Source organism: Panicum virgatum, chromosome 2N, assembly GCF_016808335.1.
Source record: "Panicum virgatum strain AP13 chromosome 2N, P.virgatum_v5, whole genome shotgun sequence".
NCBI lineage: Eukaryota > Viridiplantae > Streptophyta > Magnoliopsida > Poales > Poaceae > Panicum > Panicum virgatum.
Window position 1 is genome coordinate 11,030,276 of NC_053146.1, and position 13,395 is coordinate 11,043,670.

At 47.4% G+C, this 13,395-nt stretch overlaps 1 pseudogene; it reads right to left on the reverse strand.

Annotated features, from left to right (window-relative positions):
• Positions 1–7,982: 7,982 nt before the first annotated feature.
• LOC120658058 lies at positions 7,983–12,562 on the reverse strand (annotated as a pseudogene).
• Positions 12,563–13,395: the final 833 nt, after the last annotated feature.

Genomic DNA, 13,395 nt, shown 5'->3' on the forward strand with positions numbered 1-13,395 from the left:
ACAACGCCCAAATCAGATGCGCGCGCGTCGCTGCCTATCTCACGCTCGTCTCTCTCGCGTTCGACCACCGCACCTGGCCGCCGGCCCGCCCCCCGTCGCGGCGCTCGCCGCTCGCTGCGCGCTGTGCGCGTTCAGAGTTCGCTAGAGGAGGCCGGCGCTGCGCCGCACCCGACCACCACCGCGCTGCTCCCGGCCACCGCCACCCCGCGAGGGAGGTCGGCCCTGCCGCGGCGCCTGGCCGCCGAGCACTGGCTGCAGGAGGCCGCCGGGCCCGTGGGCGAGGCAGCGACGCCAGCAGAACCCGGCGTCCGACCCTGCCGCGGCGCCTAGCCGCCGAGCGCTGGCTGCAGGAGGCCGCCGGGCCAGTGGGCGAGGCAGCGAGGCCAGCAGAACGCAGCGTCGCCGTGACCTAACGAGAACGTCGATGCCAGGAGGAAGGAATACAACTCAGCATGTAAGAAATTAGATTGCCCTGTTATTCCTTCCTTTGTAGTACGTATACAACTCAGCATATGTGCCTCAGTTGCATTCCAGCAGTTTCTTCTTCATTCTGTAGGCACATACAATCTTATCTTCGTTTAGTGATTTGATTATTAAGCTTGATTTGAAATAGGAATGTATAGAGATGATGCCTGAAGTTGGATTTATTATCCAGATTCTATGAGCAATGGCAGAAATTGACAGTAGGATACCTCAAGTTGGTTTGAGGTTCAGAAATTGTGATGAGGCTCGGCAGTTTTGGGTGGCATATGGTTATTGTACTGGCTTTGCTGTGAGAAAAAAGATACACAAATGTAAGCAAAATTGATGGTAAGGTCACTTCATGCAGATATATTTGTTCCAATGAAGGTCATAGAAGAAAAGGGCAAACAGATCATGTGACCAAGTGTTTTAGAGCTGAAACCAGGACTGATTGCAAAGCTCGGATGATTGTTACTGTGGATCGAGTTGCTGGAAATTATGAAGTCACTGATGTTGTGCTTGAACACAATCATCTACTTCACTTGCCGGAGACCTTCCACTTGATGAAAACTCAAAGGAAAATTTCAGAGCTGCAGGCTTTTGAAATAGAAACCGCCGATGAATATGGAATTAGGCCAAATGCTGCCCATGAGATGGTTGCTCGTCAAGTTGGTGGGCCATTTAACCTTAGCTACACTTGCCGGGTGTAACGAACATGACACCATTTATGCCATTTCGAGTGATTTTGGTGATCGAATGACAACACAACAATTGGACTAATATGATTGTTAAGATGATTATTCTCAGGTTTTTAGGTTCAAGTGATGACAAAGAGAAAGAAAATATAGGCGTAGCAAGGACCGGAGGGCCGCCCCTACGGGGGTTCCGCTACCCGGTTAGCGGACGGGGGTCGAGGGGGAGCCGCCCCTCACGGGTCTCAGGGCAGCACCCTGAAAGCTCTTTGGATCAGGAGCACCGGAAGAACCGATGCCTAAGCATCGGTGCATCCGACGCTTGTCGGAAGAACCGACGCCTTGATGTTTGGTGCAGGAGGAAATCGAAGCCAAGTCAGCCTATAGGCACCGGTTGAACCGACGGTCCAAGAAAGGGCATCGGTGCATTGGGCGTCCTATGTTCCAGAGATGATGTCAAGTGTCCAGGAGAAGTTTCTTCAGCACCGGTTTAACCGACGGTGCATCGGAGTATGGCATCGGTGTAATGACGTCAGCACCCAGGAGAAGATTCTTAAGCACCGGATGAACCGGTGATGCATCGGTACAAAGCATCGGTTCAACCGGTGATCACTGCGTCAGCTGTCAGAAGCTTCAATGGCTACTTTAGTTTATGAGTGACTGGAAGAACCGACGCTACCCCTGCCAGAAGCATCGGTTCTTCCGGTGATACGCAGATTTTCAGCTGACCGTTGGAGCAATGGCTACAAGACTTGGTGGCCTATATATACGCCTCACCCCTGCCATTTGAAGTTTGCTGGAGTTGCTGGACATCCCACACACACCCAAGAACATCTCCAACCACCATAGAGCTTCATTGTACATCATTAGTTCTTGCGAGAGCTCCCTTGAAGAGAAGTCTTGCTGCGGCAAGCAACTTGTGATCCATCGTGTGACCCTCCGTCTTGGTGTGGAGAGGCAACGACACTTTGTGCGGGGGAAGAGGAGGCCCCCTCCTTGGTGGAGAAGCTCCGTAGTGGATTACGACTGGGTGACTGAGAGAGACGGTGGCGGTGCACGAGACTCGGTGTCTTAGGGGCACTTGACTTTGCTTGCCAGCATTGCCTTGGTGGCATAGTGCAAGACTGTGATCGGAAGAGCCTCGGTGTCCCGAACCACGTTACATGACCGTGTCTACTCGGGAGTTTGCATCCCTCTTGCACTTACCCCTTTACTTACCGCATTACGTTTCCGCATTTACTCTATCTTGCGTACCTTTACTTTCCTAGTTAGTTTGATTAGGATTGGCTAGGTTGCAAGTCTTTTAGGGGTAAGTAGAGAGTATCATAGATAAACCTTAGTCATAACTAGCATGTATAGGACGTGTTAGGTTTATCTTATGCAAGTAGTTTGAGCCCTAGGTTAAAAAGCGATTAGCGACCCTATTCACCCCCTCCCCCTCTAGGGTCAGACACCCCGGTGATCCTTACACCGGGACCGGAAAAATTATTTACAAAACAAACGACAAAGGGAATTGGCTTTTGGACAGGCTGGAAGTATGTTGAAGTATTTTCATGAGAAAGTCGTTGAGAACCCATCTTTCCAATATGCTTTGCAGCTGGATTGTGAGGAACATATAACCAACATATTCTGGGCTGATGCTAAAATGGTCCTCGACTATGCATATTTTGGTGATGTTGTTACATTTGACACAACTTTTGGTACAAACAAAGAATATAGGCCATTTGGAGTCTTTCTTGGGATGAATCAGTTTAGGGAGACTACTATGTTTGGTGCTGCACTTCTATTTGATGAAACAAAAGCTTCATTTACATGGTTGTTTGAGACTTTCCTAGCTGCACATAATGAAAAGCAGCCTACAACTATTTACACAGATCAAGATGCAGCAATGGGAAAAAAGTATAAAGATTATATTCACAGAATCATACCATGGACTGTGCACCTTTCACATAATGCAAAATGTTGTGAAGCATTTATCTCCAGTGAAGGATAAAGAGAAAGATGAAGGTGAAAAAGGAAGAAGAAGGTGAGGAGGAAGGTGAAAAGGAAGAAGATGAACCTCATATTCTGCGTGATTTTAATGCTTGTATATATGGCCACGAAGATGAGGCATCATTTGAAGAAACATTTCAAATTATGAGATCCAAAGTTCATAAGCAAACATGGTTGGATAGCATTTACAAGGTGAAAGATAAATGAGCTGAATGTTATATGAGAGATGTCTTCAGTTTAGGAGTGAGAAGTACACAGCTAAGTGATTGCTTCAACAATGCACTGAAGAACCATTTGAAATATGATTTTGATATCATTCGATTTCTAAAGCATTTTGAGAGGTCAGTGCAAGAGAAAAGAGATAAGAAACTAGAGTTTGAATTTGAGGCAAGGAAAAATATACCAAGAAGACTAATGTGCACACCTATGTTGGTTCAAGCAAGCCAAGTGTACACTCCAGTTATCTTTGAAGCGTTCCAAGGAGAATATGAAAGATCCATGGCTGCGTGCGCTAGAGTTTTGGATGGAGAACACAAATATGCTGTTGTTGTTGGGAATTTGCTTGGTGAGTTAAGTTCTGAGGTGGAGTACATAGTGCTCGGTGATCCTTTGCACCAAAAAAGTTTCAAGTAGTTGTAAAATGTTTGAAAAGACAGGAATATTATGTGCACATAGTCTGAAAGTTCTTGATTTAATGAATATAAAGAGATTGCCACTACATTATATCTTAAATAGATGGACTAGAGAGGCACACAATGGAAATATACTAGATAGGCAAGGAAGGAATGTGGTAGCAAATTCAAAATTGGAAGCTCAACTATGGTACAAGTTTATGTCTCATAAATTTCACAATTTGACACATAAAGTAGCTCACTCTCCAGAGTGCTGTGTAATGTTAGAAATTAACTTGATTGCCTTTCTACACAGCTAGAGGATAAACTCAATTTACAATATGCTGATGCTACAAATGAGACATGTGAGGACAAAAAAAATGGTGACCCAAATGAGCCCTGTGAGGAGAAAGAAAATGTTGATCCAAATGTGCAACAAAGAGATGACTTACTTAGGGCTGCACAACTAAAGAAGGAGGTTCAGCCAAAAAGTCAAGGAGAAATAGAACATGGATTGATAAGCTACGCAAGGGGAAGAAGAAGAATCCTAAATCTGGTCATCCTGAATGTACGCAAGGAGAAGGAGGTTTAGTCAAAAAAGTCGAGAAGAAGAAGAATCCTAAATCCTAAGCAGCACGGATACGGATACGTGTATCGGTATCGGAAGGATACGGATACGCGGATATGCCATTTTTCTAAAAAAACCCGATACGCGAATACGTTTACCTAAAAATATAAATAAATAGATAATAATGCATATTAAATAGCCACACTCAGATACAACGAAAAGCAGTTAAAACACCTAAAAATGGTGTGGTCATTTTACTTTAAAAATTCATTTATTACCTTTATAGGATTAAAATGTGAGAAAATAAAAGTTATAGGAATTAGAATGTAAGAAAATAGAAGTTTTAGGGACTAAAATATAATTATTGAAAAAGGAAAGGGGCAAAATAAAAAACAAAACCTTATCTTATCTCCCCCTCCCTCCCGGTCTCCCCGTCTCTCTCTCTCCCATTCTCTCTTCTCTCTCGGTCTCCCATCCCACCCTTTCCCGGCCGGCCGGCCGCCGGCGCCTCCCTTCCCCGGCCGGCCGCCGGCTCCACCCTCTCCGGCAGCGCGCAGCCTCGAGGCCAGCACCGGTAGCTCCTTCTCCACGCGCGCCGGCAGCTCCTTCCCCACGCACGCCAGCGGTCGGATCTGGCTCGGGGTGGAGCGCGGCGTCGGGGAGGACGAGCTCACCGGCAAACCAGCGCGGCGGATCGAGCGCAGCACGCGGGCAGGAAGGCCGCCTCAGGCTCGACCGCGCGGCGGCAGAAGGGGCGGCGGCCGGGATTCTTCCCCGCGGACGGCGACCATCTCCCTCAACCTTCTTCCCCAGCAGCTCCTTCTCCACCCCTCTCGGCACAAGCGGGTGCATCTGCGGGCGTGGGGGCGGCGGATGCGGCGGTGCTCCTTCCCCACCCCTATGTCATCTGCTAGTTGGGCTACTGGGCCGTATCACACACAGATACGTATCCAATCTTGAGTTTCTAGGCCCAATACAGCCCAGTATGCCGATACGGCTTGGATACATATCCGCTGCGTATCCATGGCGTATCCGTATCCGATATGTATCGGATACAGGATACGGCGGCACCCCCACGTATCCGTGTTTCATAGCCTAAATCTACTCAAGGAGCAAAGGTATATAAGATGCAATCTGCTCATCTCTTTATGTTTGTCATAAATAGAACTAATTAATGTTCTTTTATTGGCAGAACAAAAAAAACTGATGGTTTACGTCCACAAGTACAAGTGAGGGATGATGGCAGCCAAAAATAAACAAATGTGGGGCTTCAACAATACAATATCATTAGCAATTTTATCCAGCTTGTGACAGCACCAAGTTATGATGATGATATTTTCTATGATCAAGATCTATTCTAGTATTGGCAGGATGGTCTGCTGGCTTTTGGGCAGGATGGTTTGATGACTTTTGGACAAGGTGGTTAGATAGCTTTTGGACAGGGTGGTTAGATAGCTTTTGGACAGAATTGTGGTCCCAATTTAGTATTTTAGAAAGGGCTAACTATAATATTTTATTGCCAAATTGTAGAAGTGAATATGGTGGGCTAACTATAGTAATTTGTGGCTAAATTGTAGAAGTGAATATGGTCACTTCAAATAGTTGCTCCGTATGCTCCAAAGACTTGTTTGGATGCTTCTATATGGCTGTTTGGATGCTTCTATATGGCTGTTTTCATGTTTCTGAAGAACTAGACCCTCCTAGCTATTATATATAATGCAATTTTTCATCCTTACATCCATCAATTATGGGGATATGCTGTCAAATTTTTTAGAAAATAACATCAAGAAATTACTAATTCATTCATTCATGATAGGCCTAAAGCAATCCAATTACAACATACGACTCATACAACCAAATAAATTTGTCCAAGTGGTGCTGGCAAAATGAACATTACAGAAACCATTTGCTACTGCTACTAGCATCATTGTTGCCAATGCTTCCAGTGTTGCAATTCGTATCAAAGTTATAGCTATAAAAATTGACAACAATTTCGATGCTGCACTTTACAACAATTCCCTGCTGTTGACACTTCCACTATTGGGTTTGATATCAGTACTTTTGGCATTTGTAGGTGTTCTTAGTCTTCAGTTTTCACCGGAGCTTTTGCTACTGCTGTGCCTTGCATTCTGACTCCCGGCAGCCCTCCGCGCTGCCCTCTGCGCTGCTCTCCGGCGAGCTTCTCTGCGCGCGGCCTCCTCCCCGGCGGGGCCTCCTCTGCGCGCAGCGATGGCCCCGCAGGTCCCTTCTCTCCGCTCGCGGCGCTAGCCAGCCGCGCCGCAATCCTGCCTCGGCAGCCCGCCACGGCGCACCGTCCTTCTCCTTCGCATCGCCGGCCTCCTACCTCCCTCGCGGCCTCCTGCCTACCTCGCAGCGGCGGCCTTTCTTCCAGCTCGTGGCGGCTCTCCGCCCTCGCGGCCGGGCGACAGCGACCTCCCTCGCGGCGTGGCGGCGGCCGGGTGCAGCACGGCAGCGGTCGGGGGCGGCCAGGCGACGACGCGACGCGCGCGCGCGTCTGATTTGGGTTCCGTCCGTCCTAGGGAGGAGGTGAAAAAACAGGAATCCCTTCGTGAGCCTTTGGATACATCGTGGAGGGTTGAGATCGGGCGCCAGTCACGTGGTGACTTGCCTACCGCAAGTCACGAAATCTGGATCTGGCATGCCGTGCCCTCTCAGGCCTATCGCCGTACGACATCACAGAGACCAGCTGACCAGACCAGCCAACTCCCCGCTTTGGAAGTGGCATTGGCACTGCCGCTCTGCCAGGCCGCAGTCGCAGGCCATGCCCACCACCACAACGCCCCTCCAAGGGGGAGGGGGGAGCCCTAGGCCTTGTTTGGATGGAGGGGTAAATGGAGTAAAAAGGGTAAAAAGAGGTACTTTTTACTTTTAACATCCAAACATGAGGGTAAAAAGAGTTGAGGCAAATGTTTTACCCCAAATTTCCTTTACCCCTCTTTGGGTGTCAAATAGAGGTAAAACTATCATCCAAACACCTTTACCCAACCATATTTATCCCTAATCCAAACACTTTTATAGGGAAAAACTATTAGAGGTAAATGGTAGACATAAAACATTTACTTTGAGGTAAATTTACCCTGAATTATCCAAACAGGGCCCTAGCCAGGGAGGGGAAGGTGACAGCGACGTGGCACACTCCATGTATGGGAGGGATGAGGGATCCATCACTCCATCAGAAGCAACAGTGGCCACTGACACCACCGAGCAGCAGACAGAAAAAAGAGCTAGCAATAGCGGGCAGGCAAAGGAATAGTCGCGGGGTAGCGAGGAAAAGGCATTGGCCGATAGGTCCCCTTTGGCGCCAGCCCATTGGCCGCTCCACTGCAGCTCGCTGCTCTGCTCACTGTCACTTCTGCCAATCCACTGCTCACAGGAGCTCTGCACCAGTGGCATGGGCAAGAAGGCCCCGTCCAGTTACTAAAAAAATTGCTACAGTAACCATCACGTAATTTCGTATATATACATGAAATATTAAATGTAAATAAAAAATAACTAATTATAGTCTAACTGATTAATACGAGATAAATCTTTTAAACATAATTAGTTCATGATTGGATATTATTTATCAAATAACAACGAGATGTGCTACGGTAACTTTTCACCCCAAGATCGCGAAATGAACGGGACGAACTCCTCTGCCAAACCAAGCATCATAATTTTTTTTTTGAAACGAAAGGTATCATAAATATGGTTTTACTTATTCCAAAGTCTTTTTTTTTACACACGCTCGCGCTCATGGTCCATGAATCCGCTTCCCAAAATAAAGATAGGGACCGGAGCTTCGACGGTAGTGACCAGTACAGCAGGGGAGATGGCGAGGACTCTGCCTCAGTGCCTCTCCCCAGTTCCCCAACCAGGCAACCAATGGCCCCTGCCACTGACCAGGCCCGACCAGCGAAGCACGGGTGGATGGCCACCGGTCAGGCCAGGCGCCCGTCAGGCGGGGCACGAAGAGCTCGCCCGTCAGGCGGGGGGAAGCGGATCTGCTGGTGGCGGCCGGCGAACGGGCGGGGGCCGGACGGCGGCGGCGCGCCGGCGGCAGAGAATCCTGATGATGCTGCAGTAGCGGGGAGCAACGGCGCAGGGGAGCCCTGCATTTGCCACGCCCAAGGAAGGAACGACGCCTGGGGGCCCGGGCCCGGGCCCGGGCCCGGCTCCGGGCGCTTCTCCGTGGCTGGTGGTGCCTCCTGCAGATGCACAAACAGAGGACGGGGAAGCAAGCGTCAGTCCTGGATCAGTGGATCCCCCACGAACACTCAGGACTTGTTTAGATGCCTAAAAGGAAATCTATAAAATACTATAGCACTTTCGTTTATATTTAATAATTATTATCTAATTATGAATTAACTAGCAGTGGCAAAGCGTGATTGAAAAATGAAGGGGGCCACTCTTTATTAATTAACCTACTATAGTAGTGAACAGTGTTAAAATCACTGTTTAACTAATGCAAATTTTGCCGGTAAGGGGGCCGGAGCCCCCTATGGCCTCAACAAGGCTCCGCCACTGTTAACTAGACTCAAAAAATTCGTCTCGTAAATTATAGACAAACTATGTAATTAGTTATTTTATTTAACTACATTTAATATTTTATGCAAATTTCGCTCAAAAAAAATTTCATGCAACTGTTTAAAGATTCGATGTGACGAGGAATCTTATAAAGTTTTGGAATTTTGAAGGAACTAAACAAGGGGGCCAGCTAAACATGTCATCAACCATTTTTTTGATTCAGACGAATCAGCTTTTATCTGTGGTTATCAATTGTTGTTCCTGCAAAGCAGAGCAGGGGAGCAGTGCTGGATCGAGCAGCAGATGTAGGTGAGCATTCATGTAAACGTAGAACCCGTCCTGTTTAGATCTTTACACCCAAAATTTAAAATTTTTGTAAATCGTCTGCATAGTATACTAAATGTAGTCGAAAAATAAATCGCATTACACAAATGAACTGTAAATCACGAGACGCATTTAATAAGCCTAATTGCTACAGTAAACATGTGCTAATAATCGATTAATTTGGCTCATTAGATTTGTCTCGTAATTTACAGACGAGATCTATAATTAGTTTTGTGATTAGTCTACATTTAATACTTTGAATGTTAAAAGATTCTCTTCCAAAATCTCAAAATCAAAAAATCCACAAGTGATCTGAACAGACAGGACTGAAGCTGCAGGACGCTACAACAAAGTACTACTACAAGATAGGTCAATCGAGCAGTGCCACCGCCGGCTGTAAAAGGTTCGACAGCTATGGCTCATGCAAAGTTGCAGGCTGATTGGCAGAGATTCACAAGACAAACAGTGCCCACAACTACCTGTATATGCTATTTACAGGATCAAATTCATAGCATCTCAATCGCAAGAACAAATATGTGAGTAATAGTTAAAAAAACTAAACATATATGGATAAGCAAAGTGCCCCTCGAACTATTTTTTTCAATATTCAGATTTTGTGCTTGAAAATTGTCCATTCTGGATTCAGCATCTAGTAGTAATTTTAACTGCATTTGATACAGAATAGGAAATAGGGGTGTTAGATTTACCCTGAGGTTCACAAAGAAGCCTGGAGAAGGAGATGCATACAGATGTGGCTGCTGGGGTGGAACCAATGTGCTGTGGGGATTTGCAAGCCACTGAGGGCTTATTGGCTACAGAAGCAAAAGATCCAGCGAGTCCAATATAAGATTGAGATCCTTAGTACCCCTCAGAAAGCAAGAGTAGGATCGAAGCAACCAGAGTGTTATGGCTTTGTTAATATCTTTTAAACCTTATGCACATAAACATACAAAATTTCTCTGATTTTAATTACTAACAGGTAGTAACAGAGACTACACATTCTTGGTGTTTTGGTTAAGAATGTAAGAGAACAGCGAACAGCAGCAAACTTTCAAGCAGGGTTACCAAAATGGCCAAATATGTACAGAAATTTCCATGCAACTATCTGACAAGTGATTTTTTAAGCTATTAAGAAAAGCTAAGTTATAAGCTACTCATTTAACTGGTATTAAGAATTGAGACGGTGGAACGAATTGTATTGCTGTAGCATAATATTGTCATATATTTACCTGGGAAACAATTGAACTTGAAGCTTCAGGAGAATTACAGTTTACTCCAAAGCCAGTCAGGATACCATCACTTTTCGGATCATGCACATTAGGCTGTGAAATCCTCAAATTTAAATCAAGGATGTCCGCATCAACCACTGCTAAGAAAAATCAACCTGGTAAGATTTTGTAGAGGATGGTTCTAGTGTACACTGGACACAGCTAAACAAATATTCCAATAGTACCATCTTTCTCGATTTCAGGTGGAAGCGGAACATCTCCATCATAGGAACTAGAATCAAAATTAGTAACAGCGTCGGGACCATTGAAACGAATGGCCGCCCTGTCATATGCTCTACAAAATTGACAAACTGTTCAAGGTGAGTGAGGGGTTTTGGTATCCATGAATATATAAAAGAAGCAAGAAGTGCGCTAGCTGAACCTTGCTGCTTCGATTTCACTGTCAAACAGCCCGAGGTAGATGTACCTGCACATGAACATCACTTCTTAGTGAATTTACATAGTGATACATGGTGACATTAGCCAAAATGCACAGGGATTGCAGTTTTCAGTTATTATATTACCAGAAAAAATAAGAAAGGACAAATGCATCTATTTACCAATAACGTCAGAGCTACCAAAGAAAGCATAAACATGTTCCTTCCCAGTTCTGTTCCTTCCAAATACATTTCTGTATCGTTCAGGTCTACCATTCTTTCCCCCTATAGCAGCTTGAATATGGAGTACATTCATTTCGTCTCCATAGTAACTGCCAGTTCTGTTCAAGTAGTTCATCTCAATAGAGTTTTTGTTCTTGTCATGAAAAAAATGCATGAGCTAATCTAGAAACTATTTGAAGTATCTATAACCAGAGCAAAGCAAGATCTGCTTACTTCTTCCCAAGAAGCTGACCCATCCGAGCTTCCCATCGACCACACTTGTGCAGAGTCACACCCCGGTACTTTGAGCTCCCCCTCGCAAACCCAGTGCTTTGACGCCGGAGTATGTGAACAAACTCCTCCTTGGTCCAATTCTTCATCTAACAGGGCACAAACTAATCAGTCAGGATCGATCAATCCCACACTCGAAACTGAAACACCCCAGCATCACAAGTGTGGTTCAGGCAGCATACCTGCTTCAAGTCAGCCTCATAGTCCTTCAAATGGAAGTTGATGTCTGCGTCGAGGCCCCTGAACTTGATCGCAGCACGGTCATAGGCCCTGCACAATCCAATACAACAACCTCAGCACACCCACAACTTACAGCAGTCAGATATGAATGCGTCAGTGTTGAGTTCAAACCTTGCTGCGGCGTGCGCGGTGTCGAATCCACCTGAAACGGAAACGTCACCAGCAGAGCCCAATCAAATTAAGCACAGTAAATGTTTTTTTACTAAAAGCACAGTAAAAAGTTAACGGCAGCTTGAGCAGGGGAACTAGAATCTGAGCTCACCCAGGTAGACCTGCTTCCCGCAGTCCCTGCCCAATTGGAGGATGCAAACGAGAGGTTACTGAGTGGAAGCTCCAATGAAAAGCAAGCATGGATTAAGCGGATGGCGAGAGTGCTCACCAGATGTGCGACTCCCAGCGGCCGGTCCTCCTGTAGAAGGTGACGCCCCTGTACTGCGAGCTCCGGGACCTGGGCCCCCGGCGGCTCTTCTTCCCGGCCGCGGGCGACGAAGGCGCGGCCACGGCCGCCGCGGGCCCCCGGAGATCCACCGCGCGGCGCGCCAACGACCCCGCTGCCTCCGGGGGCGGCGACCCGTCCGGGGGCGGCGAGGCCACGGCGTCCGGGTGCGGCGAGGGGAAGAGCTGGCGCGTCACGACGGGCGGCGAGTGCGAGCAGCCCTCCTCGTCGGGGCTCCCGCCGAGCAGGTCGAACCGGAAGAAGCCGCTGGAGCTGGAGGTGGCCGAGGCCGACCCGGGCGTCGGCGAGTCGGCGGCATTGAGATCCAGCACCATCGGCTCCAGCTCGGGCCCGGCAGGCGATCGAGCTCGCGCGCTGCCTGCCCCGGCCTCCTCCTCCTCTACCAGAAACCTAGCAGCAGCGGCGGCGGCGTCGGGGCGCGGTGGCCATGGAGGAGGAGGGCGCCCCAGGACGAAGGGGTCGGCGCGATGGGACTTGGGACGTGAGGGGGACGAATGGTATCGCAGGCGAAGCCATTTTTGGGCAAAGCTGCTCTCGAGACCCACGCCTTCAGCTTCAGCCCCGGAACGAAAAATGCTGCGCGCACACACGAGGCAACCCTTGTTTTCTTTTTTTCTTTTTCTTTCCTTTCCTATTCTTTTTTCTTTTTGCCCTCGATTATAAGTTTATAATGTTGATGATCCATCTAGGCGCGGAGCATATCAGCGAGGAAATGCTCGTCGCTTCATGCAACATAATACCATGATTTCAGGGGCATAGGGCGTAGTTTGAAACTCAGGCCATGTTCGCTTGGCTGGTGCTGGAGGCTGCTGTTGGAGTGGTGTGAGAGGAAAACATTGTTGGTTGGCTGGTGCTGGAGGCTGCTGTTGGAGTGGTGTGAGAGGAAAATACTGCTGGCTGGCTGGAGGCCGCTGGAGCAGAACAGGGTCTCAAAAGTAAAATACAGATAGCTCGCTCGCAAGGTAGAGCGACCATTAATGTTTGGTTGCATCTTTTTTGGCATTTAGAACAGAAAGGTGAGGGTCGGAGAGCACCGTTACAAGATAGCGCAACCGTTAGTCTATGTTACCCCAACACGCCAGTGAACTCATGTGTAGGTGTCGGACACCGTATTCGACACCGATCATCTCCGATACGTATCGGAGGAGTATCGACGATTTAAATGTCTAAAATAAATATTTTTATTATCCGACACGTTGTCGACACGGCTCCGACTCCTTCCCGACACGGTCCAGCTCAATAACCGCCCCTCGCTGATGATTCTCTAGTTAGGAAATGCAAATGTGCTGATGATTGCTTTGCTTTATGTGCTGATCTCAAGACTACTTTGCTTTATGTGCTGATGATTGCTATTTTATTTGTCT